We start from the raw sequence: 25,695 nt of genomic DNA on the forward strand, positions 1-25,695 counted from the left end.
ATTTTTTATTCCATCCTGAAATCTAAGAACAGGCTTATTTGGCCCTCAGAAAACACCCCATGTGTAACATAAAGCTAACCTAAGGGTTACAATACCTCTGCTCACTAGCCCAGGGCTATCAAACTTGCAGGCCATGCACGGGAAGCATAAGATAAAACTTGAAATAAATCAAGGGCACGGAGAGTGTGAGCATAACTTATCACCATGTTTGCCCCTCTTATCCTTATCCAGGGAATGACAATGTCAAGAACCTGATGTAAATCTCTGAGCCAGTATGCCAAACTAGACAAGTAGTCAAGTCTTGTCTAGAACTTCTCTCCCTTGATGGGACGGGGGAGAGAACTGGAAGACTAAAAGTAAGAAAACTAGTGGGTAGAGATAAAGGCAGTTTAACAGGCAAAGCAAAGGCTGTGCACACAAGGAAAGCAAAACAAGGAATTCATTCACCACTCCCATGGGTAGGTAAGTGTTCAGCCATCTCCAGGACAGCAGGGCTCCATCACATACAGTGGTGACTTGGGAACACAAACACCGTAGCTCTGAATGTTCCCCCCTTATTTATTCTTTCCCCAGCAGTTGTTGCTGAGCTGGGCTCCCCCAGTCTCCTCATTGGTGGGATGGGGTGAGAGGCAAAAAGGACCTTGACTCTGTGTCAACACTGCTCAGTACTGACTAAAACATCCCTGTGTTATCAGCCCTGTTTTCCTCCCAAATCCAGAGCACAGCCCCATACCAGCTACTGTGAAGAAAATTATCCCAGCCCAAAACAGAACAGCAGAAGGCGTGGGAAGAAGATCCAATTTTTGTTGGATGGCTGCTGCAATACCTCTGACAGGGAAACCTTTCCCTCTGAATGAACTAACAAGATTTTTGCAGTCAAAAATCATTCTTGCATATACTTTCTCACTTTCTGAGCTTACCTTCAAGAGTCAATGCTACCCTGCTTTACAGTTATAGTGTTTGTCAGTTTATGCTATAGCCATTTAATGGGAATATTCTATCTCATTTTTCAAGGAATTCTTTGTTAAACACATTTGCATACAACATTAATTTTTTTTATCCCTGTGACAATATTTTCTCCATACTTTAGTTCTTGTTATTGCTGTTTATGTAGAACAATCAAGCTCTTAGCTTTCATTCTTCACTTTCGGGAATAAAAACAAGTGGTAAGAAGTGTATCTTGTTTCCTATTTTAATTTCCATTTTTATCTAGATTTCTTTTGACTGGAAGTTATATTTTTAGTATTTCATGACTTACTTCTTTTTTTTTTTTTTTCTTTCCTAATATAGGGGAACGTATTAAACTTTACTTTAGTTTCACTTTGGCTCAGGATCAATATTTCAACTACATTCATAACTTTGATATATAGCATTTGGCTGGCAGAGAGTATAAGAAGCAATATATTATTTTCCTCTGAAGAAGAATGGGAATCTGATCTGCAGATTATGCACTAAGCGGTTGTGAGGATTTATTTCAATTCCCCTAAGAACCTGTTAGCATATAATTTGTTGTGTAGGATTTATTACCCTCCCAAGAGGTTTCATTCAATGTGTAGGAACATTTCCCTGGTGTAGCCAAGGTGTGTGATGGTGGATGGGTTTTCTTGTTAATATGATGCAGAGTTGCCCCACTACTTCTTGGGACATTTTGAGTCTTGGCTTTACTTGTCTCCATTAGGTCTTCCAAAGTAAGATCAATATACTTTATCTCTTTGCTTTGATTACACTGCCATATACAGATTTATCTTTATTAAAAATGCAGCCAGAGTCATCAATAGTACCTCTCATGGGCAAAAATCTTTAAATGTGTCTTCTTTACAGGATAAAGTCCTGATAGGAAATTCTTAAGACATTGTATTTTCAAAAACCTTCTTATTCCCATTTTCTTAGCCACTGTATAGTTCACTGTTAGCATTTTTTGTGGACATTGAACTCTTCCTATGTGTATGGTATAATTATTACTGTAGTCTTTTAAAGTAATTATTTAAAAAGCATTTTGCATTTCTTTATATTCAACATATTCATATTCAACATATATCTGTTACTAAACCTTAGGGTAACTGGAGCTTTGCATAGGCACAAGACATTCATAACTTCTTCCATTATCCATTGAAATAAAAATAAAAAAACCCTCCCTATGAATTCAGTGAATATCAGATCAGAGATGTTTTTTTTTTAAATGATGCTGAAGTAGTTTATTCTACATGCTATTATTGACTTCAACCCTTCATTAGGCTTCTTATTCCCTCTTTTTCAAACAGAGCACATGAGACACCAAACTCCTTTCATTTTGAACAAGAACTTGAAATTAAAGGAGAATTATAGGATATAATAGGGAAAAAGTAGGCTATGAGTGTTGTAGGTATACAGCATCAACAGCAGATAGGCAAATCATAGTTGAATGTTGTACAAGGTTTTTTCCAACTCTCCTTTTTAATAACTGTGATTATTATTAAAATTATTTAAAACCCAATACTCTATTATCAAGTTCAGTGTCAAAGTTCTGTTAGAAGAGCTACATCAGATGCTAAGGGATGTTTTTGAAAAAGACTTGACTTAGTCCTACATATATATATATATACACATACATATATATATATATGCACACACACACATACATATATGTAAGCAGGAACTATCTAAATTTGTCTTTGAGTAGTAATGCCAGAATGAACAAATCCCACGACAGAGAATAGTTTTGGAAAGGGAATTTGGTCATCACAAAAAATTCAAGCAGAGATGAAAACAAGAGGTGAAAAATTAGCATGACACAGTTGGAGCTGATCTTGGTTTCTTGAGAAGAACAGAAAGCTGACATAGAAAGCTGTCTGAAGGAAAGCACTCCTATGATTTACAAAGACTCTTTATAGAAGGATGCTCATATGGCTCAAATGCATAAGGGTAAAAGGAAAGGCTGCTTAATTTTTACACAAAAATATTTACCTCAGTGTAATTGCAACAGCAACTGTTAATAAAATAAAGCTATTCATCCCTGCCATCATAGCCCAGATTAAATGGCCCTAAAATCACTGAAACAGCATTTCTGTGATTAGGTTGATGGGTATTTACAGTCCTTAATGAAACATTATATAGTCATTTGTGCAAAGCATGAGCATATTGTGTACTGAAATTGTCACATAGCCAAGTTAAAATTATCCTGAATACAGATAGCATCTCAGCAGTATGCCATGCTATGAAAAAAAAACCCAAAACAAAACAATCCAAACCCAAAACCTTGAAAAAAAAGGTAATAATTTTAAATTTTTGTCATTATATTTTTTCTTCTATAAAACTGTATAAAATGTTTTAAAGCATACCTAATAGCAGCCTTACAGATTTTGGTTATTATCATGTTGCTTTTTATGCAAAACATTATAGTGAAAAGAAGAAAAAAAAATCTACTTTTTTTTTTTTTTAAATCAACACAGAACTATTTACTTCAGTATCTGTTATTGCCAAATGAGGATTGGACTATAGGAACTAGTTGCTATTAATTGTGAAGCCTTGAATCACAGTTCTGCTGTGGGATGCTTTTGGGCCAGTCTTACACAAGACTCTGTTGTGCCCCTGTGGAGCTCGATACAAGGTCAGAACCAAAGTCTTCATGTCAAATTTAATAGAGGTAGAAGTATGTTGTCTTTTAAACACTGTCCCTGTGTAATCTTCATGTCCTCTATTGGAAAAGCTACAGACTTCTGTAGGAAAATGGTGTAGGTCACTAAAATGTGCACTTGTATAGTTACATAGTCAGTAAATAGGCTCTATTGGATTCATTTAATTTCATCCTTCAATACAGAGAACAAAAACAGTGTTGGAAATCTAAAATAATTATCCAAATTCTGTAGCAGTTCATCTTCACTATGATAAACTACTGTAACACCCTGATTTTCTACATTCAGAGGTAGCAGTACTGACTAATCACGTGAGTTTATCACTGGGACCCTCGGTTTTCTTTTTTCCCAGAGAGTGCATTTTTTCATGTTCTAATTCCTGTAATATTATTACAAGTTTTACAATTTCTTTGGGGCATGACTAAGATCACTTTTTCTCTACCATCTGGAATGCTCCTACTCTTTTTGCTGAATGTATAATTACAAATTTTTCTATACAGTGACTGAACTGTGGCCTGCGGTTACCAAAAACTCAGATTTGGGGAGGATGGTGAGTTGTCTGCTGCATTTTTCACTTTATTTTTATTAAACAACAGAATGTTCAGATTGTTCATCTTCTTTCCCTGTAACCTTGAATTTCTAGTTTCTCTTCAGCTGCAGTGCAGTAACTCTGCTTTCCTTAACTCTGTCCTGATCCTGCCATTGGTTGTTTGAATACAGAATTAGGATTCAGATTCAGGTAAAGACATCTGAATCAAACTTTGAACTAGTGTCAAACTTTGAACTAGATGTCTAAGCTATTATAGTCAAAAGAGTTGCTGCTGTCAGTGGAGCCTGGGTAGTGTACCAGCTCACCCTGGAGTAAGTACCTGTGTTTGATTTATTGAGGGGAATCCCTCCCCAGCTGCCTGCATCACCCACTGGCCAAAGCATTGTATATGTTTTCATGTGTCCAAACTGAGGAGCTAGCATGTTACCACCTGACTCTTGATCATAACTCTTGAGCTCAACCTATGAGGACTTATATATTTAGTGCAAGAAGGTCTTATTTCTGTGTTTGATAAAAGCTACGATGTAATCAGTCAACCTACAGCTGAACACAAAAGAGCCAGCTGGCAGCTGATATCTCTCATTTTGATTTCTGTACAAGTTGCCTAACATAGCAAGGCCACTACTATTTAGGCGTTCAAATCCTAACTCAGCTCCTAACACTCTGAGGTCCTTTCTAGGTATGAATGATGGCTGTTTTGTCACTGCCTTACCTCCTTGGAATAAAATGCTTTTTCTGAAAGCTTTTTATGTATTATAGGTGGTAAACATTTGTCTAAAAGGATTCTGGCCATGTCTACACTCGGTTAACCTTCCTAGATATTCAAAGATTTAGAGCCATCATAGTCTGTCAACTGAGAACGCAAATGACTGGGAAAAACCTTTTGAAGTCTTTTGGACAGTTCCAACCAAACCCAACATATCACAGAGTCACAGAATATGCTGAGTTGGAAGGGATGTACAAGGATCATCAAGTCCAACTCTTAGCCTTGCACAGGACATCCCCAAGAGTCACACCATGTCCTTGAAAGCATTGTCTAAACACTTTTTAAACTCTGTCAGGACATGTATGTCATTGCATAATGAAATGCCATAACTCCTTGCCTCAGAGAAATCTACGAGCAAATTTTTAAATCCATATGAACTAATTGAAAATATATAACTGTAAAATCCTGAAAGTCCTTAGCTAATGTAAATAATTTTTTTATATTGAGTTCAGTGGTTCACTCCTTACAGCTGCTGAGGTCTAGCTGGGAGGCAAGACCAAAGCAGTGATCTGAGATTATAGCTTGTTTATTGTCAGAGCAGTATACAGTCCAAACAGCTTGCATATGAATTGCAGAGTTTGCAATAAGCTAATTCCCAGATTGACTACAGGTTAACAAACCTAACACTGCTGCAAGAAAAGCACAATAGTCAGCACTGTGTCTTTGAAGTAATTTTACAAGTACCTAAAAACCCCCACAAAAACAACCTATGTGTGGTGAACTGATTATCTGAGATTTCATAAAGAATTTTAAATAAAAGCTTTGCCAGACCCTTAGTTTTGTTAGCATATCAGTGCAAATTAAACCTGCTGCTCCTCTAGACTGTGCTTCAGTGCAGCACTTGAAGACTTAAACTGCTTGTTTAATGGGCTGTGAGATATTTCCCATTTTCTATTCACAGAAAAAATAAAAACTCTTGGTGCTAAAATGAAAAAAAGAAAGCAACAATGCTAATTCTAGTTAAATCTCTGTCTATGTTGAAAATTATGAGTACAATAATCTGTCCTTAAGAGTATACAAGGGTGAAACACACTACTATTTTGATAGAAGATATACCACAGGAATAAAGGGACTTCTCATTAGGAAATAAAACCTCGGCATCATTGCATGTCTTGTGAATTTAATAAAAGGCAAACAGAATTTCTGGGAACCAAAATGTAATGTCCACAGAAGCCAGGACACCATACTTCCTGCTGGTTTTGAAGAAAGGTTGCAGGAGAGGGAAAAGTGAAAATCAAGGGGAAAGTTCCCAAGGAGCCATCAAGACTACCCAACAAAAGCCACAGTGGTGTTTTTAAACCAGTATCGTAGAATGTACACCATAAAGTAAGATAATAGAAAGAAATATGTGTTTAAGCTGGTCCAAGCAGTTCTTTTGCTGTGCCAGAGAAGATTCAGAAGGTGTCTCAGTAGCCTGCAATGTTTACCTTGCCCATGGATAAATTTCTGTACTATTATAAGGCAATATGGGCACATGCCCAGATTAAATCAAAATGTCTTATTGTAGTTTTTAGTTTTATACTCTCTCTAGATATTCTGGTTTTGCTGAAGTTTTTTTCTCTTCCCTGAAATAACCACAGCTCTTTATGAGAGCCAGTCCCAGAAAAGTATATGCATCTCTTTGCCCTTTGTCACTTTTCTCACTGTGTTTTCTATATAACTTGGTTGACACCATGGCCATATTCCCATGATCCCAATCGGCCTTCTCCTGGCATGCTGTCTCAGCAGTGGACACTTTTACTTGAGCAGGTGGTCTGCATATATAGTGAAGATAAAGTTGCTAGGTAGTCCAAACAGTTGCTTATCAGATTCTGGTGGGATGAACACACGGATTTAAAGATTGCTTCTGATTCTATCATTGAAAAGTCATAGTAGGAAATTAGTCTTTCAATCTATTTATCATAAAGCAGAGCAGGCCCTAAACAGTTAATCCTATATAGCTCCTGTAGAATATTTCAGCAAACTGGTAGCAGATGTGACTAAATATTTTTTCAGCACTGCACACATCATTTGTACTTTGTTCTCTGATTAAATCCTTGTGATTCTCTATTCTTTCATCTCCATTTCTTTGAAAATTAATTAGAAAAACAGTTGTTTGAAATTTAATATTCAAATAATTTTGTCATAAAAATAGTTCTTTTCTCTTATTGATTAAGGGTTACAGAGATGTTACAGTAGAAGCTGAGTTGGTGATTCTGATCAAGTAGCAAGAATATAGTGGGTGTTTTTTTCAATAACTCTTATTAAAACTTATTTTAGGATGGGATTTTTTTTTTGGGGGGGAGGAGTGTATTAATGATAAGGGAGATAAGAATTCCAGGTAGGCCTTAACCTCTGTCTCACTGGGAATCAAATTCCAGGTGTATTTTGCTGAGACTGAAGGTCTTGACTTTTCCTTGGGACCTCAAGGATTTGGTGGGCTGGAGGGTTGCTCTCCAAGCCCAGGATCCTATGTAGTTCAGAGCACATTCTGCAATACTGTGGAGTCATCGGGTCTGTCAAGCTGCATTGGAGGCTTTTGTTACATGATAATGGATGATTGGGTGTCTGCAGGGCCTGGCTTGGTGACTGCACGTGGAAAAGCGATGATTCACTCTGCTGAAGTCACTATGGGGATAATTTTAATAGGGCCACTGTTGCAATTAAAGTATGGGCTCATTTAAAAACCTATGCTTTGAGACATCCATATTTACATTTACAGTAATGATATCTCTCCCAGAGCTTCATGGAAATGTCTTTTCCCATCCTGCCTAGTAACCATTTGCAGTCCAGTGCAGAAGTGACACACCAGTGGCATACCTTGCATGCTGGTTTCAGGCAGGGATATCTTCTGGCTGGTAGTAAGGTCACAGCAAGGCCAGCAGTCAGCAGGGATGTATTTCTGCAGATGTTGGAAGAATCTGGAGAAGGTTAGCATCCATACATAGCGGTGGGAAAAACTCTTCCTGGAAAGGTATTTTAAATCAAATTAAACCTTTATTGTGACACTTTCTGAGACACAAAACAAAAACAAAAGAAAAAAGGAGGAAGTAAATGCACTTTAAATAAAAATTTAGTCTAGTGCCATGATACATATATTTCTCAAATGAGTCAAATCCTCGATACATCTGACATATTTGCATATTGTGTATCAATAGGCTTTGCATCAGCGTTGAGGTCAACAGAAGAGATTAACAAGCTTTCCATTATTTTAAAACATTAGATATGTGTTTATGTGGTAAGTTCAGAAATGTGACAAATATTCCATGTTATGTAGAACCTATTTACTGAGGAGGTGTTGGATGCTTTCTCTCTCCATTTTTTCGGTTGTCATTCAGTAAAATCCCAAGCTTTGAAGCAGGTAAGGACCTTAAATACTCTATGAATTTTAGCAACATAAACCTTAGTGTAAAAAACAAAAACAAAGACAAAAACAAAACCAAACCCTTTAGAGGTAATTGCATAACATCACAGATGGTGGAATGGATGCATAAAGAAGTAATTTGCTCAAAGACACTTATCAATTTCGTAACACAGTGCACAAGTGTTCATTCTTTATTCAAACTGAAAGAACACTGCCAATTTATTGTGTAACCATGTTCTGCCAATGTCCTATATAATGACATGGTTTTGTTTTGTATTATGGATTTCTCCATCACTTGCCTTTCCCATTATCCACATGCTGTCTGCCAATGACAGAGGCAGAGCCAACACTAGGACTGAAGACCATATTTATCTCCCTCTTCACAGGGTTTTGGTTGTTGATTTTTTTTTATTATTTTTTTATTTAACTTACAGTTTTATTTACCATAGTGTTACTCAGCCAGAGTTTTGACTGAGAAAAAAAGGAGTTGAGAAGAAAGAGTGTTAAATTCCTTTTTCTACCCTGGGAGAGTACAGCAATTTAAAGTGCTCTCATACCATCATAATATTAATTTCCCCCCCAGTGCTTTCTGGCATCTGGCTCTATTCTCCCATGCAAAGGAGCTTTACAGGGTAATTTGTCTCATTAGAATTTTTGTTCCTGAAATGTGAAAGGAAAATAAATGTTATACATAGTATATGGCCAAATATATTGCTGTATATAAATATAACAACAGACACATATAAGATTATTTCAGAGAGTCGAGTACACGTAAAAAGTATTCATTCCAAAATTTAAGCAGAAAGTAAGAAATTTGATCTGCAGTTATCTGTAGGACCTCAATTCAACCTTCTTGTACATAACTGTTAGGATTTAGTCCAGCAGGAATCTGGAGAAATAGTAACAGGATTTCTTGAAAAATGTGATGCTTTCTGGACTGAAGGATGAAGGACATCTTATAGATTGGATGTTACTGCCTTTTTCACTTGCTCAAATAAAACCCACTGGTGAAAGATGTTCTTAAATGTGGAGTGGAGCTGTTGAAGCTGCTTTAGGTAGAAATTACATCCAAAGGAAAAACAACAAAAAAGTCAAGCTTTTCTGTAGTTTTTCTTCTGTACAGCAACAGCAGGCAGCTGCTGAAAAATATTAAACACATTACTACACCACAGAAATATGTAATCCTACATGCTCTCAAACTGTACTGGATCCACATGATTTGCCATAATCTGTCAGTATGTGAAATGCTACAGGTATTGCTCAACGTGACCTTGTGATCTGCAACAGATCCCAAACAATGACAGCCACCAGTTTTCTGTGTGCTTCAATATGACACCTTAATGGGTTGCTAAAAAGGATTATCTTGTGTGTGTTGGAGTTTTTTATATGTATTCCATTACATTTTAGAAGCTTGCCCTTGATATTAAACCCTCTGCATTGAAATTATAGTTAATCTATGAATAACAGAATTCTGAAATATTTAGAGCAAGCGTGTCTGTGTGTGCATGGTTTCTGAAGTGTCCTTCAGCAAGCAGTAACCTCCTCACACTCTTCAGGTACCACCAGAAAAAAAAGAGCAAAAGTGTAAAAAAATAGAGAGGAAAAAAAACAGTATCCACTTTCTAGTTTTCAAACAGAGAAGTCTTTAATATTCCTGACAAATCTGGTGAGAGAAAAAATAGTTCTAAATTATGTTGCCTATTATTTGTTGTAATTCTTGAAATTGCCTTACATCAAAAAGAGCATTAAAGATCCCTAGATGTGTTTGATATAATCAGAGCAGAGTTATTTAAAAGTCTCAGTGGACTGCTAGCCTATCTAGATAGAATTATATTTTGCAATCCCTTAAGTCCGTCCAGTACTTAAAAAACTAGAGGTGAAGGACTATACTTCAGTTAGGGTAAGTGTAAGCTAAAAATGGCTAAACACAGGCATTTGGGAAATGTGTCAATCCTGACAGCTCAAAAATAGAAATAATTATGTAAATCTTGGCTCCAAACCAGAAAGCGAGTGAGTTAAATATGGTCACATATTTCAGTAAATTAATTCAATCTCCTGTCAGAGATTAGAGATACCTTACGAAGGTACTAAAAAGATAGATTGCCGAGTGGCAATTTGGGTCAGACCAACTTAGCACGTTCAGTGCTGGGAAAGTGTGAGGTAGAACTCTCTGTTCCAAATGTTTAAGCACCCAGGCAGGCAATTACAACCCCTGAAGAGCATCAGGAGCAGTGAGGCGTGGTTACTTCCCAGACCTACTCACAATGCTCACCTTTAAAACAGCTCAGGTTGCACATGAAAAGAGACTTGGTAAATTGGAAAAGGGAAATGGAAGGACTATGATACAGATGTCCATTTTTTTCTGTAATAGTTTAAATTTATTTCCTGGTTTACGGACAAAAGCTTACTTGTATGACTTCCAGTTGTTCCCACCACAGAAAATTAGAAAATTAAATCTGAGATCAATAGAAAAGAAAAAAAAACACAATCTTTTTCTGCATTGTATGATTTGATAAACGATGCTTCTTAGGAGTAAATGCTGATCCCACCACTGGGATCCAGCATCCACTTCCCAAGGAAAGTCTGAGAAGAGGAAACATCTGTGACATTTTATAGACACAGCTTATAAACTGCATTCCACCTATCAGGTATCTGAAATAAAGCCTTAATTATGTTCTTCAGAAGGGAACTTTCAATGGAATCACTCCAGTTTCTGAATAGCCAATGGAGCATTGTGTTCAGTTTTGCCTTAAAAGGTATCTCTCATGATGCTGGTCAAACACTGGAGGAGGTTGTCCAGAGAGACTGTAGAATCTCCTGCCGTGGAAACATTCAAGACTTGATTGGACATGAATGACATGGTTGGATTAGATCTGCTTTGAGAAGGGGGTCAGATTAGATGACATCTAGAGGTACTTTCTGATCGAAATTATCTATTTCTTTGTGCTTCCATTGCATTCTAGAAATGTATTATTTTTAGAGCTGACATTGTGACATGTAGCCTGTGGATCACCGATATTTGTACGGATACAATGAAAGAGGTCCTTTGTAAATCTGATTTCAGGTTCTGTTAATCATGCTGGCTGCCAGTAGGAGCTACAGAGATGTTCCAGGAAGTGGCTGGCTCTACAGCTGAAAATTTTAACACCCCAAAAAGTGGACTTGAGTATTTATCACAGTTATACAAAACAGATGAAGATACAACCTCCTTAAAAAAAACCAAACAAACAAAACCCCCCCAAAACTATGAAAAATAAATTAGAAGCTAGGATTTTGAATTTGAAAGAGTAGGACAACAGCAGCTTATACCTTACCTACCTTACTTACTCTCTTTACAGAGAGGGTTATCAGGCATTGGAACGGCCTACCCAGAGAGGTGGTGGATTCACCATCCCTAGAGGTTTTTAAAAAGAGATTGGACGTGGCCCTTAGTGCCATGATATAGTAATTGGAGTTGGATCAGGGGTTGGACTTGATGATCTTGGAGGTCTTTTCCAACCCAATCTATTCTATGATTCTATGATTCTACCTGGGCTATGGCTAGTGATAATCTAGAAGGACATAGGCCTGAGCACCAATATATGATTGCCTATACTGCTAATTCACTGGTGGCTATCAGTGTCTGACCTGATTTGAGTTTGACCCAGCCAATGGTTTCCTGTACATTTGGCAGAAGGATCTGAGAATTAACATGGGCCACTTGACAATCTCAGTAGGCAATTTGGCCGTGGCAAGTCTGTTTTGGGAAATATGAGAGTTTATTTTTGTGGAGGTGAACTGTACTTGTACCATTTGTTCTCAGTGTCTGAGGAGAATGCCTGTTTCATTGACCAGCACACATATAACTGATATTTGAAATACTTGTCCAGGTAGTACAGTGTCAAGTACTCTGGGGAAAGGAGTTGTCTTGTTTTTGGCAATGGGGGCAGCTTTTGACAGTTTCTTACAGAGCCCACTCCTGAAACACCCTTTGCTACTAAAACCTTGCCAAATAAACACAGTATACACTTTTAATGCTAAATCAAGCTCCAGTGTTCAGGGCCCGGCAAAACACCCAAACATATTTAGCAATATTTGCCATGCTATATTCTTTTCCCAGTACAAAAAAAAAAAAAAAAAGGAAAAAAAAAGGAAAAAAAAAAAGAAAAACAGCTGCAAAGAGGTAGTTCTCAGATGCAACAGGATGCATCTTGGAAGTAGAGCATTTAATCATGGGTTTGTCGTTCTATTACATCCAGACAAATAACATAAATTTTCACAGGTCTAATAAGTCGTCATTATCTAGCTGGAAAGGGCATATCACTCAGAGTTGAGTGAAGAGATGAAGTAACAAACTCTGTCTCTATGCCATTAAGTGGAGTTGCTAGGAAATGCCTACTGTTCTGGTGTGCAAGAATAACATAAAATAAAGTAACATCTCCAGGAAATACTATAAAAATATTTCACAGAACCACCAGCAAAAATAGTAAACAGATTAAGTTTAACAAAAATGGATATAAGATGGATTTTTTTTTAAATTTTAAAATGTTTATTTAAAGTATAAGATTTAAAGACGACTATGCAAGGTCCCAGAATAAAATGTAATAAAGTAATGCAAGTATTCTAATAATTTAAATTGTAAAAAAAAATACTTTTTGTAAATAGTTTCTCTCTGCAGTGCAAAAATCATGTTTTTATACTGACGAGTATGGAAGTGGTTTAAAATAATAAATAAAAATTATGAGACTTTTTTTTTTGGCTTACAAGCAGAAGCAATTCATGGTCCTTGGTCTATTAATGTAAAAATATAAAAAGGCTTTTGGAATCTGGAGACAAAATCATCACATCACTCAAATGTATCCCTTCCAGAAATCTGGAAATTCTCATGCATATTCTTTCCTTTTTTCCTTTTTTTTTTAATACCCTCTTTGCTCTTATTTTGCTTGCCTCTCACAGGTTACATCTATCAGGCTTTTTAAGTACCAACCCTAGACAAACTAAATTGGCCCTCCTGTTGATATAGATTAAAGGTAGAGCAGTATGAATTGCTTTGCCATAATCCTACTATATGCAGAACCAGAAGCTCAGAGCAGAGCAGTTTGTTTTCAGACTTGATCAGAAAACATAACCTGAAAATTGTTGCTGCATCACTAAGCATCCTAGGACTCCTTATTGGGAACCTGAATTATAACAAAATAGAAGCTGTGTTCATTAAAGTGTTTTTTTAAAAAAATCATTAGTATTTTGAAGTATTTGTAGATTTATTAATCTGCTAATGCTACACTGGAAAGCAAGGTGGTTGAAGTGTATTTAAAGAACCTGAACCTCTGATTTTCTTTTTTTTTTTTTCTGACAAAAAGGTGCCCAGGTACAGTGAACAAGTCTCTTTTTTTGGTATCAGTCAGGATGGAGAAGAGGCAAAATGGCTGCACGATATTGCTCATTCAAGCTTTGTTTTTTTTCCGTAATTTTTGTTCATCTTCCTTTTTTTAATTTACTGGCTTCTGCTTTGCTGGCATTGCTTTGCAGACAGATTTTTAAAGGTAGTTTTTAATGAGGGGGTATTGAAAGAAAACATGGACCACAGATTAGATCAAGTAATTTGGAGAGCTGGAAATGTATGAAAAGACAGCAAAGATAATGAAGCAAAGGATGTGAAGGAGATTAAAGGTAGGGTAAGTGAGTGGAGAAATTCAAGTAGCAGAAAAGAATCAGATATGTAACTGGTAAGAGCCTTCAAAATAAAACAAAACAAAACAAAACAACAAACAATAAAAAAGGACATAAATCTAACATGGAAAAGGAGAAATAGCTAGTAGTGGTTTTAAAGAATATTTGGTCATGAAAAGCAGCAAGGCATCTGGATGCTTGTCTACCCCATCAAGAAAATCAATAGGATGAGATGAGAGGATTCCTCTTCAGTTGCTCTTTTTGTCCAGAAGAGTTTTGCCATTTCCCACTCACTGCATGTTTTTCCTACTGGTATGGCTCCAGTGAAGTGAGATGAATGGAGACTTCAAAGGAGCCTGTTCTGCATAATGCACGAGAGGAACTTCCTTTAGGGAAATCCAGGCAATCTCTGTGCCTGTGACGGTGAGAGGAGATGCACTCCTTATAAGATATATGCTGGTTTTTGTTTATTTAGTTACCATCCTTTCCATGGTATTTGTCCCAGGTTCAAGCTAGCTGTCCAGAGAGTAAGAATGACAGAGCTGCAACAAATGAGAATCCTCTCTGTGTTCTGCATAAGACTGGTAAAATATATGATAGGATTCCTCTGAGGGAAAGCCTTAGTGCCCTTATCTGCCTTCTCTCATTTTTCTGTCATTAGTTGTAATTCATAAGAATTCAGCTGTTTCTGTACTTATTCAAGCTGATTTCAATACTGTTATCTTTAGCATAATGACAGAACCCAAAGAGAATGGATGCTGTCAATTGTGTACCATGGGGGAGTCCCTTAAATTTCAGCAAAGAATGGGTGAGTGTCAACATCAGGTCTCACATACTGAGTGTACTTACACGTAGCTTGAGGCTTGGCACCTGCTCTACTGATTCAACAAGTTTGCTCCCCAGGAAAATTGTTTGTATTTTTGTATTTGTCTGATTTGTTTTCTATTCTTCTCCCTTTTCCCCCTAGATATAAAAGGTTCCTGTAAAAAGTTGTTTGCCTTTTTTTTTTTTAAAAACCAAGATAACATCTACTAGAAATCCAGAAGGAGCTGCATTAGACAGTTAAGCAGTTTCAAAACCTAACTAACAGTTGCATTGGAATACTTGCCTTAAATCCTCTTATAACTCCATTAAATTTATGAATTCCATATACTTAAGAATGCATTTCACAAGTTGGTTAGGCAAATAATAGCACATTAAGAAAAGTTAATTTTTCTTTTATTATCATGTCTTTGTTGTTCCTTTCTAAACTAAAATTGGCGCAGTTTCTGTTCATTCTTATGCAGAAATCTCTTTTGCTATTCTTTTTAATCTTTATATGAATTTTTAGAATTAATGGAATGAAGTACGTAATGCAAACATTTGTGTGTGTGTGTGCATGTGTGTAGGCTTATATGTGCTTGAAATGACTCATAATCCAACTGGATATAAGCAACCTGTTCAAGCTGGCCCTGAGTGGAGCAGGAGGCTGGGCTAGATGACCTCCAAATATTCCTGGTGACATGACCTATTTTATAGAATAGAATCATAGAATCATTTAGGTTGGAAAAGAGCCTTAATATCAAGTCTAACAGCAAACCATTCCGTGAATTTCATTGTTGGTCCAAAGTGACCTTCCAACACAAATTTCGTACTTATTTTGGCTAGAAGGAAAGAGTTTGGCAAAAGATGGAGGTTGAAATCAAGATATTTTAAATAACCACAAAGTTACTATCAGATTTTCAGTTAATAATGTCTTTTTTAATCTCAGATTTTAACTTTATATTAACACTTCGACTTGTCTCAAACTTTTTACAAAATCTCAAGACATACATGAAATCTGCATTATTTTCTACACAGTTGTCCTTTTTCATTCAAAATTACAACTAAAGTAGCTCTTAATAGTTTGTGACTTTCACTGAAATTCTTTTCCCTCTTCACCTGCAACTTCTTTTTCAGATCCTTTAAATCTGACAGGGACAACAAGCCTTAGTCCTACAGAGAAATTTCATAAGTGCCTTCTGCTGGCTGAATTATTTGAAGAAATGGAAACAAATCTGAAAAGTTAAAAAATAATTTTATATGCAGCTCACTTTCTAAAATTTTATTGTAATATTTTGTTCTCAGATATATATTAATTTATGAGATTGACTTCAACTATTATTTTAAACATACGAGGTGATTCTTCCAAGATTTTCTCAGAAAAAAACAATTTTGTGGGTCAACCCTGCAAGGCAACTCCACGCAGCCAATCATTCACCACCCCCCCAGTGGTGTGGGGGACAATTTTTACCTTTGTGGAGAACTCTATAGGGGAAACTTGTCCCTGGGCTAATGTGGACAGATGTGTTTGACTCTGTGGTGTGTCAGGACCATTCTGTGGTAAGAAGTCTGTGACTGGCATGAATCATGTTGGAAGACTGTCCTGGTGTGAGACTGGTGGTGTATGACCATGTCAGCAGCCAAAATCAGAACAAGCTGATGTGCACGCTGTGGGCTCTCGAACAAACAGGACCTGGAGTGAAGCAGGAGTGACAGACAACACCTGATAGACAGACAGAAGTGACAGGGAAAATTCATGTAATCTTAACAAAAAGCCCTCAGGACATATGTTATCCATAATTTATGTCCTTTTTTTGTTGCACTGGGGGATGCAATTGCTGAGATGGTGCTGGATGCTTCTGGATGCTGTTGATACTTGAACATAAAATGTGGTATGAATGTGACATACCAGTATGGATTAATGAAACCTGTTCCAAGCACTGTCTTGCCAGTAGCTGCATTTTGTCCTATTATTTTGGCTCAGCATTATTATGATTGATTGTAATAATTTCACTTGAAGTGTGGAATCAAATTCAGTGTGAGTAAAGGTGTCACAATAATACCCTACAGCAATAGTCTTGTATCTAGTGAAACAAATAGAAGACTTCCTTCTACTGCCATTCAAGCAGGAAAGGAAAGTCATTTAAATCATCTTATATAGAAAAAAGAAGAAGAAATGAAACAAAGAAATCTAGCTCACAAATGCTCTATTGAAATAAATTGGGCTGGAGTTTAAAAGTCACTTACCTGGTCTTAGTGCCTTCAAACTTCTTTTAAATCACTGATTCTCAGAGCAGGTGTAGTCTGGGAATGACTAACCAAAAAGATCTCCTATTTCATAGTGATATAATGCTACAGAGGCAGTCACTCAGTCAGTCTGAGCTGAAGGCAATCAATTACAGACGGTGGAGTGTTTTGTGCTGGGGGCCATTTCTCCCCATTTCTTCAGCCACTGGAGGAAGACAAACTAAATTCCCAGGCCACGATTAAATCAGGGGAGCAGGCAGAACTAGGCACTGGCAGTGGGAGCTGGTTGTGGACCGGCTTTGGTTGTTAACAACATTGCAGCTGTACTACTTGTTTTGATACAAGTTAAACGATGGACCTTTCATGCTATTATCCAAACACTGAAAAAAAGGACAAAATTACCTTTTCCACATACAGCAAAAAAAGACCAAAAGAAGTAAATATCTTTTCTTTCACTAACATGAGTTAACAGGGATTTACATGCAGAAGAACAGGACCCTGACAGACCAAAGTAGCCCCAAGATACTTTCCATGATGTAACCTTTTTTTTCCACCTCTCTGATGACTGATCTGCTGTGTGTCAAACTGAATACCACTGCCTGGACATAGAACGTTGTAAGCAATTATTTGGTAATGAAACCCTCCCTACCTAATTTTATGATGGCATCTGATTAATGGCAAGGCAGAGATGTGACAAAAACTGAACAATTTCATGCACTGTAGTTACAGCTGCCTGTAAATCCTTGCTGTGGGTATCCTCTCTGGAGCTTTGCATAATCCCTTCCCTCCCTGTGTTTTAGGGAGTTAACCTTGCATTCATTAGGAGAGAAATAAAAGAGAAGGTGAAAATCCCACCTCTAATTAAACAGTGAGAGAATTTTATAAATAGACATAGTTGCAGTTATGTTCATGAGACATTCACAGAACCGCTGCACTAACAGTAATAGTCTCACCTCAAACTGCACATGCAGTTACTGCTAGTGTACACATTCCAAAAGCTCCACAGCATGGGAGAGGGATTAGCCTAATTGGTGATAAGAGAAATTATAGAAGGCTCTGTAGTTTGCATGTAAGTCTCAAAAGTATTAATGAACTGGTTGGTTAAAATTAGGTAGAATGTGGATCTTCCTACAGGCTAAACTACTTTCGGGAATTCTGGTTGTTTATAACTGAAGCCCAAAGTCCCCATTTTACACATTATTAGCATAATAATTCTTCTGTGTATAAGAAACCAAAATGGAGTTCTTTGACAGTATTCTGTAGTGCACAAAAGATGTATTCACCATATATAATTTGTTAATATCAAGAATCTGTATTTTTTTGTATGATGATAGTGACAGCACATGAAAACACAGGTAATAAATACTTTGCATTCTATTTCCAATCCTATTAATAAAGTGTTTTGAAAATCAGAAACTGGGATTTTGTGATCTGCTGGCATACACAGAGACGTGCTATGCCTGGATCTGCCTCTTGCTCTTCTTTTACAGCTCCATGTACCTTTGTGCATGTGACACCACTGCTGCAGGAATCCACATGGGAGCAAGGTGTAGAGGAATGAATGGTGAGTCACTGTGGTTCAGCCCCAAGTTAAGCAGAGACCAAATATATGATAATCAGCTATAGAGTCTAGAAATAAAACCTTTGCAAACAAATTTCATACAACAAAGGATAACGGTTTTAAACTAAAAAAGGTTAGACTTAGACTAGGTATAAGGAGGGAATTTTTTCCAGTGAGGGTGGTGAAACTCTGGCGAATGTCCCATCCCTGAAAATTCAGAGCTCTAAGCAATTGGATCTAGTTGACTGCAGGAGGTGTTGGGCCAGATGACCTCTAAAGAGCTCTTCTAACCCAAACTATTCTGTGATTCTGTGAAAATCTCCTTTAGAAGATATTTGAAATGACAGGAGTCCCCAGTAGCTCAATTAATTCTACTTCACAAAGGTGACTGAATACTAAAAGCTGTTACTCCTTTAAGTATATTGGTATATTCATGAAGTTCCCACCTCCCTATTTTTTTTTTTTCAGTAAATCTCTCTAGGTTTTTCCTGGAAAGAAAGCAAAAAACCCACAGATCTTGATATTGCTCAACTTTCTGCATCTGAAATTGTATAATTAAACTAAATATCTGTGTATTTTACTAATAAATCCTGACCTGCTGGAAGCACATTTTCCAGATCAGTCATCTGGAAAACATAAAATTGTACCTATCTGTTGTCTCCACTCTGGTGGGGTGTGATATGAAAGTCCAAGGCTTGATTTCTCGTTTAACATGTTGGGAAAAAAAAAGTTCAAATCATGGTCTCTCAGGGTATCAGTATATTCCAAAACAAAAAGGCTCAGAAAACAATCATTGCTTCCAAGAGACAAGACCAAACGGCACAGAGTGACTATAATGCTTAAAGGACAGTTCTGTCCAGAACAAACTGGACTTACCCATGCTGTGTGTTGCTTGACTTTGCTTCCCCCACCCTGCCCCCATCCTTGTCTTAGTTCTACGATGTTAATATTAGTTTTGCATATTTTCAGTTCTAAGTGTCTGAAATAATGGGAGGCTGGGTTGCAACATTCCAGAATGGTGTTCTCATGAAATGATGCTGAAAAGAGCTGTAGACCGAGCATATGGCAGGATGATGCTGCAGGTGTTTGAGGATGTCACGCTGTTAACACAGCACTAGGGAATTGTGTAAAACAGAGAAAACCAAACTAGTAATGTCATTTACACAGACTTTTGCCTGAAGACAGACTCTGGGCAAGGGTGAAGGTGTGTATTTCAGCTCTGGGAGTTCTATCTTGGATGAACAATTAATTGTTTAGGAGGTAATCCCCTGAACAAGAACAATTGCAGAAATTCTTCAGAGGGGAATTTTGTGTCTGCTTGGTCATTTGTCCTTCGTTCTTCTCAAAAGTTACACCCTCTGTCCAGACACTAATAAGGAAGAAAACTCCTTGAGTTCAAGGGAATGATAGTGAATAAAAAACAGCAATGAGTAAATTTCTCCCCTTGAAGTGTGAATTAAGGAATTAAAGAATTTTAAAATTCATACTTTTTTTTATTTTGTATATTCTTAATTTTTAAAGGAATTTTATGAAACATCTTCAGTTATTCAACACCTCTGTTTGTCAAGGTGTTTTTGGTCACCTCTGTCAGGAGGTGGATTGACAGCTCTCAGCCCCTCTAGGAAAGAGCTCAGACCTGCCTCCCCAGGTTCCCTGAATGCTCCTGACAGACAACCAAACAAATTCTACAGTCTCTAACTCTTTTTTCATCTTACAGCTGCTGAATAAGGCTGGTTATTCATAATAGACCCCGGACAAACTCCCAGTGCAATCCCTTTCATTTAAACAAAATAGAAAAATATTGCTAATGATGTGCCAAATTAAGGCAGCAAGTGCTCATATACATTCCAGGCAGCTGATTATCTCTCATCAAGGTACCTAAGTAATACAGTCCTCATAATGAACTAATGGATTTGCAGGTCCAGTTAACACAAAAGTTCAACCTCAGACAAGCTAAAGTTAATCAAGTACAAAAAGGACTAAATTAGTACATTTAAATTCAACTGACAAAGTCATTAGAGTTGTGCTGTATTCCTTATTTTCTGCTTTGGTGTTAAGTGTTGGGAAGAGAATGCAGTTGAAGTATCCCACTCTTTGGGGACTTCATGCTTCAGTTCCTTACCACCCATGCATATGGAGTCGCTAATGACAGAGCAGCTACCCATCAGGGAATGCAATTCCACGTAGACATTTTCACCAAAATGGATTATTTCAGCCTCGTTGGTCACAGATTCTGTAGTTTTCCAGTGATTCATCTTACTATTAATAATGTCAGAGAATTTTAGGCCCTTGAATTAAATAATGATAAATAGGAGCCACTGAGCGAGCTCGGCAGAGGCAGTGCTGTTTATTTCAGTGTGAAGCTCTGTCAGGCCTGATAAATCGGATCCCTGAAATAGTTTATAAAGTACTGAATTGATGTGGCGGTTGGTGAGGGAGAGAATTAATGTTACGAAATAGGCCTGCAACCTAGATTTGATGAAAGCTGAGGAAAGCCTTTTATATAAATTCTGTGTCTGTGTAGGAAATGGCTGCAGTGAGAGGTGAAAGAGCTGCACGGGGAAATAATGTGCTCTGTAATCTCGGTGGCTACAGGTCAGGGAAGGAGGCACTCTGCGGATGCCGGCAGTGCCAGAGCACTGTGGCTCTACACAAGAGCTCTGCCAAGAGGAGGGGTGGTCACAGGCTGCTCATCTATAATACCAAACACTGAGGACACACTGCACAAAAGAAAAATGAAAAGCTTCTTAAAGATGTAGAAGAGGCTTTCAAGTTCCACATGGCTGTCTGTGCCAGGCTGCTAGAAAGGAAGAGATCCTTGATGTTGTCTTCAGTAGCGCACTTGCTGTTGCTAATCTCTCTGGTTAAATTAATAGTTTCCTCTTCAGATCAATTCATAAAAAAATCCCTGGAAAATGCATGTTAAAATCATCTTCCATCCAGTTCTTAAATTTAGGTGGGTGCTTTCCAGTTGCAGCCAACATGATTGCTAGGAATGGTATCCAGTAACAGACTAGGCTGATCTGTGTGTGCTGGAAGATACCCAGCTTTCAGGAAAAACATGCATCCCACAGAAAAGCTGTTAACTGGTGGAATTGGGCACATAATTGCTGTTAAGAATAGTGACATCTGATGAGACCTAGGTCTTGCAAGTGCTCAGTAATACAGGTCTGCTATTTTAGGACCATCAGACCAAGCTGAGGGGGAAGATGACAACATTGTTTCTCCAGCTGTTCCAGATGTGTCAACATACCAGTGATGAACACTTTAGTTACACGGTTCACTTATTGCTAGGGATTTATATTTTAATGTCTTTAAATAGGAAATTCTTTTCTGAGATCCTGATGCACAATGGTTTATAGAATCATAGTATATCCTGAGTTGGAAGGGATCCCTCAGGATTATCAAGTCTAACTCCTGGCCTTGCATGGGACACCCCAAGAATCATACCATGTGCCTGAGAAGATTGTCCAAACGGTTTGTGAATTCCAACAAGCTTGCTGCTGTGGCCAGTTCCCTGGGGAACCTGTTCAGCAGTCAAGTATACACTGGGTGAAAAGTCTTTTCCAGATATCTAACCTAAACCTCCCCTGACTCAGCTTCATGCTGTTTCCTTGATTGCCATCACTGTTCATGGGAGTAAAGAGATCTGTACCTCCCCCCTTCTTCCCCTCTCTAGGAAGCTGTAACTGTAATGAGGTCTCCCCTCAGTCTCCTCTTTTCCAGGCTGAACAGACTAAGTGACCTCAGCTGCTTCTCACACGGCTTCCCCTCAAGGCCCTTCACCATCTTAGTTACCCTCCTTTGAACACTCTCTAATAGCTTAATATCTTTCTTTGGTGCCCAAAACTGCCACAATATTCAGGGTGAGGCAGCCCCAGTGCAGAGCAGAGACGGACAGTCCCCTCAACTGACTGGCTGGCGATGCTTTGCCTGATGCCCCCCAGGACATGGTTGGCCCTCCTGGCTGCCAGGGCACTGCTGACTCATATTCAACTGGCCACTGACCAGGACCTCCAGGTCCTTTTCTGCAGTACTGCTCTCCAGTTTCTTGTTCCCCAGTCTATACACACAGATGTCCCAGGTGCAGTGAAATTCTGTGGGTGGAGTTCTTTGTGCTCTTTGCTTCTCCTGAAGTCATGCTACACTACTTTTCAGTTTCATATTTGCTCACGAAGACACTCTAGAGGGAAGGAAAGGAGGAAGGGCTGTTTTTGATGCCAGTCCTACTCCAGAGGAGCTTTTACTGACATTGTATCACATTACTAAAGGCCAAAACAATGACCATTCATGTGGATCAGGATGAGGCTGTCAGATTGGGGATGATAGTTTTAACAATTTGATATCTGCTTCTTCCTACAAGATAGTAAAGAGAGAGAAATATGGTAGATGATTATGACCCCCAAAGGCCAGCCCTAGGTCTCATTTCTAGTCCTTTTTTCCCATTAAATGAACCATTCTTCATACAGGTTTCTCCATGCACATTTTACAAAGCTACAGCATGGTCACATGCTGAAAGTAAAAACCAGATGTACTTTTATACAGTTCATTCAGCAAAAAATCTGATCAGTCCAGCAGGGAATCAGTGGGTTAAGATCTAAAGGATAATAATTTCATGCAGTTGAAATGTATAATATCAGAACCCTATAAATAGTTAGATAATATTCAGCATTTAGACGGAGTTTTGGGAAGATCCTTGGTGTGCCTTTTTTTTTCCTATCAGGTTTATCTCATCTCTACTAACAACCATAAAATTACTCTGTAAATTGCATAAGTGCATGCAGTATCAAAACAGTGAGAACACCATCATGAGAGAAAAATAAATATACCTTTCCTCTAAATGTATTATTTACAAGTGATGTACCTGGAAATTACTTGGTACCTGTTTTCTGTCTCTCTAGTCTTTTATCCTTACTTGATCTCCAAAAAGCCCAGATCTGATTACAAGTGCCTTGTGCGAGGAGGAAGAATGTAACAGGCTAGATTAAACAGTTTTGTGATTACCATACTATAGACAATTTAACCTCTTAATCTTTAGTATCACAGGAATAGGAAGAGATTGTAAAATGTAAACTAAAAGCAAGGAAAGACATTTAAAAAGTTCTGCTTACCACTGATACAAAAATATATATTTAGAAAAGAGAAAATAATACCATTCTTCTCCAATCTTTTCTTCTCAAGTTTTTTTTCTCAAGCTTTTTTTTCCCTCTTCTAGTTAGTTTGAAATAAGAAAGAATTTTTGAATATGAATAGATTGCAAGAACCTAAAGAAATGCCCTAAAAAAAGGGGAAAATATTCCCAGACACTCAGCTCACCTTACTTTCTATATTTTTAATATAGGTACCAGCACCTGAGCTAGTTGCTATGATCTACCTTTACAGTCAGCAGACAGAAATAACCACTTTTATTGCTCTATGTTAGCCTGAAATGGATTTATTCTTTTAAGTACATCTCTCTCAGTGTAAAGGTATTTGTAGAGTGACTACGTGAACACTGTAAGCATTTACACTGGTCATATGTGTTCTCTCTCTGTCAGCGCCAATGTGTCTGAACCAAGACATTGTTTCTTGGTGCAAGTGGTGGGTAAATGTAGGAGTTGCAACCAAACTTACGTTTATGAAGTGCAAGGAGGTTCTATTCTGTTTCTGTGGTCATTCATACAGCACACAAAAGACAGTTCCACAGGTTGTGCACACCTCTTTGTTTAGAAAAAGATATACTGAAATGAGGAAAGTTTTGGATTAATCTCTTCCTTGATCCAATCTCAATATATAGAAGTGCACTTCAGCAACAGAGAAGGGGTTTTTCTTCAAGGATGGAAATGCCAGTTCTTAGTTCCCTGTCCTACATTAAATAAAAAGTGTTTTAATCCATTTCCCCATAAGTTAACTCCCCTTGAGTTATTTATAGAAAAGTCCAGCTTTATTTGAGTAATTCATATCTTGTGGAGTTTTGCCTTTTTGTTTATTTACTTTTAGTCTGTTTTAGTCTTTGTGCTGCATAAGGGTCTATATCACTATTCCTTTATTTCCCTGCCTTCATTTGATTTGAGTTGAAGTAAGTCTTTAGGGTGTTTTTCAAAGCACAACCTGGGTTCATGTAGGGTCTAATCTTAAGAAAACTGTGTTATGAGATGCAGCTCCTTTAGAGATAGGTGTCTGGGTGGGAGTAAAGCAAATTTTAAAACCAGCTAGGAAGTGATTCAGTATAATAAAAACAGCTGAAGCTCTTCTCAAGGAAAAAAGGTACAGGTAGCAGAGAATTCTCTTTGAGAGGTTGAGATAGCTGGAGGAGAAGAAATTAGGATAAAACCTGTGTAAAAACATTTCAGAGAGAAAACTACTTGGAAAGTATTCAGGAAGGGGAAGAGGATGTGAATTTCTTGATTTTTAGACTGACAAGTCTGCCATACAGTGAATGATATGCTAACAAAACCAGGTTCCAGATGTCACAGTCAAACCTTTGTGCGAGGGAAAAGCTTAGTGACACTCTCCCATTCAAGGATGTTTAATAGTTTTTGTAGTAATTGCAATGAACATTAGCAATGAATGTGGGTAGCTCTGTGACAGCTAATGAAGCATCAGCTTCAAAGTTGCTCATGATACATTAGGACTGGTGAATAATTTAAATGAATCTAAAGGAAAGTTTGCAAAAAATTAAAAGGGTTTTTTAATTTTTAATGTGTATCATATGCAAACCAATAAAATTAGACTAACTGCAGTTCATCCAATGTAAATTCTAAATAAAGCTTCTGTGCTCTATGTTTATTTTTCTGCTGGATAGCTAAACCAGATAGTTGAGTTTCTGGAGAGTGAAAATCAATTACATGTCTCTCCTTCAGGATGAGGAGCTAAAGTTCTATTTTAATCAAAGCAACATTTGTATTTGTAAAGTTGGTATTTTGGGGACCCAGCCTTCAATTTGCATGGATACATATCATACTAATATTGTACTGTAGCTGTGTGATATACACCAGTACGAAGCAGAATGTATATTTTTCAAAGTATTTTTCTCATTCACATTTTTTCCTCACAAGAATACTCATCTCAACCTGAGAGGGTTAAGATCCAGGCATTTTCAATCCATAAAATAAGCTCTGTAGAAGAGACAATAAGAGTTTCTGTCTCTACTGGAAATCAATATTCTTTGTTCCCTAAAACTCTCTT

Source organism: Corapipo altera, unplaced genomic scaffold, assembly GCF_003945725.1.
Source record: "Corapipo altera isolate COAL_440 unplaced genomic scaffold, ASM394572v1 47, whole genome shotgun sequence".
NCBI classification, from domain to species: Eukaryota; Metazoa; Chordata; class Aves; order Passeriformes; family Pipridae; genus Corapipo; species Corapipo altera.